This window comes from Panthera uncia, unplaced genomic scaffold, assembly GCF_023721935.1.
Source record: "Panthera uncia isolate 11264 unplaced genomic scaffold, Puncia_PCG_1.0 HiC_scaffold_1513, whole genome shotgun sequence".
NCBI lineage: Eukaryota > Metazoa > Chordata > Mammalia > Carnivora > Felidae > Panthera > Panthera uncia.
The window spans coordinates 3602-11472 of record NW_026058155.1 but is presented as its reverse complement, the minus strand read 5'-3'; the positions used below and the strand labels follow the sequence as shown (position 1 = coordinate 11472).

At 37.8% G+C, this 7871-nt stretch overlaps 1 pseudogene; it reads right to left on the bottom strand.

Moving 5' to 3' along the window:
- Positions 1-3743: 3743 nt before the first annotated feature.
- LOC125917130 (calcyclin-binding protein-like) lies at positions 3744-4822 on the bottom strand (annotated as a pseudogene).
- Between the last annotated feature and the right edge of the window lie 3049 nt (positions 4823-7871).

Here is a 7871-nt window from a genome sequence, read left to right as displayed (position 1 = left end):
CTTTTAGAAAAGACAAAGAACCAGAGGCCGGTCAGAAGCTTTGCTGCTGGTGCTCATAAAACATCAACACTTAACCTCTACAAAAACAAATCATTTAAAAAAGTTGTTATTAGCAAAAAGATTTTTCCTTACTTCTTATTATCCAAGCTATATTCAAATCCAGCCCATAGGAAGGTTCTGGAAATCTGCTTTCTCTTGTCCTTATTCATTCACTTTGAATTACAGGGCTAATAAATAGTGAGATCAATAGAAGCTGAGCTTAGGAATGAAAAAAGAAAAAGAAATAAAATTCTTAGATAATCAAAAAGATGAAAAATCAATCGCTGAAAAATTCAAGTTAGCAATGTAGTTAATGGTTCTGACTGAGAATAATTAGAACAAAAACTTTTCCTTATTTTAATTTTTACACTAATTTCCTCATTTAAAAACCAATAAATACTCAAGACAGAAAAAGTTGTAAAATAAGTAAACATAGAATGAAAGAAATAAAATTTTCCCACACACTACCAAGAAATAACTATTATTAGGAGTTGGTTATTCTTTTGAGTTTTGACATATAAATAGGACTTTAAATGCATAAACATATTTCATCATATATATGTGCCATAATTTATTTAATCATTCTCAATTGTTGGACACATAGGGTATCCAATGTTTCACCCTTATTAATTCTGACATGAACAACCCTGGAATATAAATCTTTCTGCATATTTGTGATTTTTTTTCTCTTTAGAGTAAATTCAAAACAGTGAAATTATTGAGTTCAAAGAGTATGAGCTTTTTAAGGCTTTGAAAATATATTGCTGAGTGGCCTTCCAGAAATTTTGTACCAATTTACGTCCCCAAGAGCAATGCCTGTGAAAATGTCTTTCAAAATAGTACGGCTAGTCTTCTCTTTGTCTTAAAACAATAGGTTAGCTATGGGGAAAGGCATAATAAAACTGAAACAGCATTCTGTCTAGAAATTATGTATGCCTTCTCATGCACTCAGAGAGAGTACATACGTTTATAGGGAGGACAATATTCCCCTCAAATGACTGCACCATACAAGGCAGAAAACTATCACTGACCACACGAATCCACTTATTTCTATCTGAATGAAGCACAAGGAAATGCAATTTGGATTTATTGCATCACTAGCCTCCCGAGTTCTAAACCCTATTGTTCGCACTGTTCTGAATGACTTGAAAGATCTAACAAGGTAGAGGCATTAACAAACTCTATGTTTACTGAATCATACACATCAAGTGTACTTAACCAACTTAGTAAAAGTAAGATTTAAAGGGGTGAAAGAACAGGTTCACCAGTCAGGGTGACATTGGACACTAACGTCCCTCAGAACAAAGTTCCTGTGTGTCGAACAGCATGAAAAAATTAGTGGGTGCCAGAATGGCAGGATTTAATGTCACAGGAGAGGAAATCTGGAGAGAATAACAAATGAGAACACCATGAAAAAAGGGGGCAGGGTAGGGAGTCAGGTCATACTAGTGCATCTTCCCAACTTTGCCAAAGTAAGAAGAATAGGTGAGCTTTCCTTGGATGAGGTTCCTAATCCAAAATGTCCCCCAAGTTATGTTCTTCTTCCCAGGACCCCTCAGGAGGATGTTAGGGTGGAGTTGGGCTGCGGTTACCGAGGGAGAGTGGCCATTGACGCTGTGGTCCCTGTCAGTCTCCACAGAAGGTTCAACATTAACCTACAGATCCACAGCATTTATATTATCTCTCTCACTAGGTGGTCAGTGCTGCCCCTAGGCAACATCTCTGTCATTCTCTAAGTTCCAAAGCTGAAGGCACGCATCACAGATGTGTAGCTAATTGCAATGAACGAGGACACTTCAGTACCCCTGAAGGTCAGATACCTTTGGGAGGATTCTAATACATTATTTTATTATCTAGAGCATAAATATGAATTGTTCTTACAGAATCAAAGGCGCCCAAATGAGAAACAAAACACTGGGATTGGTTTGAGGGGCCCTCGTCATCAAGAGAGATACTCCAAACTGAGATTCCCTGTTCACTGACCCACGTAATGTAAAACTACACAAGAACATTTCTAAAACTTCTGGAAGTTGATTAAAACCTTGTAGTTGGATGTTTCTGAGGGACTACAAAGAATTACCACATATGTCTTAAATTTATAAAGACCATCGTGGTCTAAAACAGAAAACAATAGAATAGCCTAATCCTGGGAGTCAGGCAATGAGTAAGCAATGAGAAGCAAGTTCCCCTTGTACCAATCTGTCTGAATCGCTCCCATTTTTCCTCTTTCTTCTCAGTCTGCTGGTTCCAAAAAATCAAGGCGAATATTCTCTTTCCAGATAGAAGTCCATCCATATTCTGGAAACACTAAACCACCAGCAAAACCATACAAGTGAGGAAGACAGTACCCAAACTCAACCCAACAACTCCAATCTTAAATGAGACACAAGTTAGGCTTAAAACTGAAGCAAATGTTTGAGGCAGTCTATGGATGGAGGATCGGCCCTTAATTGCAATCTTTCCAAAGAGGGCAATGTGCCAACACAAAATTCAGCTACACTTCAAGTATATTCTTGGAGTAAATCATCATTCAAATGTATTTAAAGGGAACAGTCACTTTAGTACAGCAAGACAATTGTTTTTTTCAGCTTACAAGTCCTATCACCCACCAAGTGAATTCTCTATAAGACAGAATGCTGAGTCCCTTCTAAAGTGGTTCCTACAAGAGAATATTGCAAAAAAGCAAATTTTCTTCTGGCCTTTCTTTGATTAAATACTAAGGGAGTGATCTTAGCAAAACAGAATTTGTTCTAAACAATAGTGACTCTTGACTGAAATCAGATATTTCAACCTCAAAGAATAAATATAACTCACACCACACTGGTTGTCAATCCTTGACTCTAGCATTCAAATGTTTCTGTTGCCCTAAGAACCTGATTTCATTTTAAGAGTCTGTTGTATTGACTCTGATATTTGTCTTTAATCATCGTCATCTTGGAAAATCTTCTCCATCTTCTAGCCAAGATTCATTTAGTGAAACCCTGCTATTTCCATTCTAAAATCTACCTTTTATCATCGTAAGGGAAAATATATTCATTTTCCTGCAGTTTTCATTGTAGAGATTCCAAATTTTCTAGCAAAAGATATCTTCAAAAAAATCAAGTGGCAGGTATTTCAAAAAAAACAACATATTTATTTTCACACTCATAAAAATGGTATAAACTTACTACTTTATGAATTAAAACTAGAAAAAAAATCACTATTTACTAGGGTTTGTATTGCCAATAAAGTCCCCTTCAACTAAACGTGGATTTAAGCTATACTCATATATAACAAATCAAGTTGCGGCAAATAATATAGAATCTCATTTCATAAGCAACAATGGATTTTCACTGAGTTCTTCAACAGTGCTTGAAAATAACAGTGTGCTATTTAAAGAGAGCTTGTGAAATTTCAGGAATGTCATATATTAGTAAACAATTCAGAACTACATGTGTAAAGAGGCAATTAATTTGTTGAGTTAATGAAAAACAGGTTCTCCTAGTTATTTTTGTCTGTAAGCCAATTCTGGGGTGATGGTTCCTGAATTCAGAAAAAGCACTAGCTTTTCAGAACCAGCAGTTCTGTCCCCAAGGTACGGTGTAAGTGAGGTCCCATTTCTTCATTCCTGCATCATGCTTACCTTCCAACATCTGGACAAGGGTTGTCCACTAAATGGACAACATCTGGACACAGGACAGCGCCTGCTCACCTTCCCTCTAAGGGCTAAGTCTATCTGCGCTGGCCTGAAGCGACCTCAAAAGAAGCAGGGCAAGAAACTTCCTTTTACTTCAAGAAATTTTTTTTTCAAATTTGCAATTTATGCAAAAATTCAGGTTTTATTTTTACTTATTCTTACATTTGGTGGGAGCTGATATCAGGAACTTATAGGCAAACAATAACTTTTGTTTTCTAAGTCTTGCTGAACAAAAATACACACAATGTAGCATTATCTTGCCACAAGCCTTGTTTTTTTACATCTCACAGAAGAATGCAATGTTACTGTTTCTTGAACAAAATGCCCAGATTACTGAGGAAACCATCTTTGGAGGAAATGTTTAATAAGCCTATTTTATTTAAATAAATCCTCCAGGAGGAAATGAGAGAATTCAGTGTCTTTACTTAGAAGAAGGCTGGGTAAGTAGTCATCTGTCAAATTTATCTGCACAGCTCACCAACACCTCCTTATCAGAAACATCAATATTTCCACATCACAATTCCCAAAAATGACTTTAAAGCCTCAAAATTCTGTGTCTCCTTTGGCTTGCTTCTCTCTCAATTCTACCCAGGCTGTATTAATGGTTCGCTTCATTCATCTCGATCTTCATAAACTTTCTTTAGAACGTTCATCAGTCTCTCGCTGTTTCAGCATCATGGGAGGGCTTTTCTTTCTCTTTGCGTTCTTTTTCAACCGAAGTCAAGGCAGTCCTATTGCATGTTTTCTGCTTTCTTTCTACTTAAGAACTGTATCTTTTTTTGATCTGCTTTCCACAGAGACGGGTTTCAAGAGATTGTTCACAATCATGGACTCATTCTTCCCATTTAGATTCTTTACCAAAGATCAAAGGACCTTTCTGTGAAATGCACCTGCACATTCTCAGCAGGGACTTGAACTGCAGTTTAGGTAAGGTAGAATTTCACAAACTTACCTGACTGATCCCATCTGTAATTACTGATTTCCACTGTATATCCCACTGTAGTGGGAGCAACCACAGCAAACTGGCTTTTCACTGTCAAAGAGTTCTGCTTTTCTCTGTGATCTCTGCTGCACTGTGTTCTTGAGTTCTGTCTCAATGCTGGATTTTTTTTAATGTTTTTTTTTTTGAGAGACAGATAGAGCATGAGCAGGGTAGGGGCAGAGAGAGAGGGAGATACAGATTCTGAAGCAGGCGCTAGGCTCCAAGCTGTCAGCACAGAGGCCAACCCAGGGCTCAAACTCATGGACCATGAGATCATGACCTGAGCCGAAGCTGGACACCTAACTGACTGAGCCACCCAGGTGCCCCTCCTTCCCAAGGTTAGCCAATTGCTAGAGACAGTAAACAACAGTATGCTTTTCAAATGCAAACCAACCACCCAGGGTCCACACCCTTAACCACTCCCTAATCATTCCCAGGGCCAGGTACCAAAACAACTCAGAGCAGCACACAAAGTCCAAAGCCCACTAGAATTACTCAAACTAGCCAATCCTAAACCTGTTTCGCCTGCCTCTACTGTTTCTCTGATGGAAATGGCAAGAAAGGCTCTTGCCTACAGTTTCCTCCTTTCCCTCCATCTCCTGACTGACTCCAGTGCTTCCCCAGGTGCCCCACCACCCTATCCCCCCCCCTGCCCTGGTGTGGTGGGCCCCTTCCTCTTGGGATCTGTGAGTATAAGGAACTATGTTTTCAACAGCAATCATCATTTGATCTGTTGGCCTTACTGTATTTTAATAATAAAACAGCTGTGTGTCCTTGGAAAAGGGACAGAACTTCCTCCTCCATTTCTTTATCAGAAAAAAGAGGATAAAATTTCTTTTTCACAGTGCTCTTGTAAAGATCAACTAAAATAATATGCATCCTGTACTGTGTATATAGTAAGTACTCAATAAATACTGATGTTCCAAAATGAACAGATAAAAAATGTTAGAGATAACTCATTAAAGGCCACATAACTAGGAAGATGTAGAATCTAAATGTCACCCAGATTTTTCTGACTCCAAACCCCGTCCTTTTTTCATGTAACATTACATTCCCCAGTCACGCATAGTGCCTCCTACTGCACTCTGAAACATCTACCATAGAACACATACTGGATGATAGTAAGTTATGTATAAGTACATCACTAGGACAGCATGTGCTCAACAAGTTGAAAGAAGGAAAAAGAGAGGAAACGGGAAGGAAGGAGGGAGGGAGGGAGGGAAAGGGAAGGAATGAAGGAATGAACAGAGGAAGACAGGGACGATCCTCTCTATCTCAGGGATACTGTTAAAATTATTTCTCTCCTGGTATCTTCTTTCATTCTGGGCCCCCAGTCTACCTTCAAATAAAGGTAAAATGGCTTTATCCCTAGTTATAAAAATTCCCAACCAGGAAACACACACACCCAGTTGCATAAATTTCCCTCTACCAGTCTTTTTTATGGACCCAAAACTTCTAATAACTTCTGCCAAGTTTCCTTTTCTTATATATCAACCTTCAGGATGTTTTTAAACAATTTTTTTAAGTTTATTTATTTTGGGGGGAGAGAGAGAATGAGTGGGGGAGGGGTAAAAGGTGAGAGGAAGACAGGCTCCACGCTGTCAGCACAGAGCCCAATGCAGGGCACAATCTGACTAACCGTAAGATCATGACTTGACCTGAAATTAAGAGTCGGACACTCAACCGACTGAGCCACCCAGGCGCCCTTCAACCTTCAAGATGTTTTTAAAACACCACTCTCTGGAGCTATTCAAGGTCAGGTCTGAATTTCCCCTGCCTGCAAAAGCTTGTATATACTCCAATGACAACTTCTTTCCTTCTCCTGTGTCATATACCTGGGCTTCCCAACTTAAAGTGGTCCAGAGACATCAAGTAAACATTTGACAGCTTCACAACCTTCAAAGAACATTGGCAACATAGAGCTCTATTTGATCACTCTTGACCCAAAACAGCAACTAGTATTCTCAAAACCACCTATAACTTAAAGAGGGTTTTGTGGTTTGGGTGGTGTTTTGTTGTTGTTGTTGTTGTTGTTGTTGTTGTTGTTGTTTTACCTTTATGGCAGAAAGCCATAAAATTTTACAATCTAGGTGAACTATATTAGGCAGAGAAAAAAGAGATTACAAATGTTGGGTTTTCACCTTCTTAAACATCTCTCTTCCATTCTTCCATTCCTTTGATGTCCTCACTGCCACCAGCCTTGTCCATGTATATCTTCCCTAGTCCTCCAAGTGGGAGGCACCATGCACAGTGTAGTCTTCTTTGTTTTACTTTTTAATGGATAATTTCAACCATACCCAACCTGGCATAATAAACTTTAAGTGCATGTGACCTGCTACATTTTCATCCTTCATGCTGACATTAATTTATTTTAGGACTCTTAAGTTGAGGGATCTAATTGTAACAAAAAGTAAAAACTTAAAAATCTTGCCAATTTTTGTCTCTCAAAATGCATGCATGCATACATAAAATAATACAAAACACAGCTGACCAAAATTAAACAAAAAGACCAAAATTCATTTTCAACAACTAAAAGCAGTTCAGGTTTAGATCACAGAGTCAGACTTAGAATATCACAATTTCCTATGATTCTTGGGGAAAGTCAAATCTTGTCAGGGGCCTGGATCATTGCTAAAGTATTGGACCTAGGGTTTGAATATCTCCTTTTAATTAGCAATAAAGTAATTTCTAATTTTTATTCAATTTATAGCCCATAAAATCTTGGCCTGCTAATGGAAAAAAATGTGTAGAAACAGGTATTCCATCATACTCTTGGTCAAATCATGGTTCTTCTGATTAAACAATGTATCAAACTGGGCCAAATCCTACTAAATCTAAATTTTGCCAAATTTTATATTCAGGTATGAAGCAATTTCTAAATTTTAATTCATTGCTACTGCTCTGTTCAGTTTTCTTAAAGCAATGACAACAAAAGGCAGGAAAATTTTAATATAACTTTCACTTCTGTTTATATTTTTAGCCTGTATTAGCCTTTGAGAAAACAACTTCTATAAATTCATTAATCAAAGATAAATTTTCTTTTCTGCAGCCTTTTTCTTAAAAGGCTCTAATTTTATATTATGTGCATATCTCTACTACCATTATTGACTTCGTAACAAATAGAAACCAGAACTGCTTGAAATAGTTTTCCAGACATTCATTCACTTTACTTTT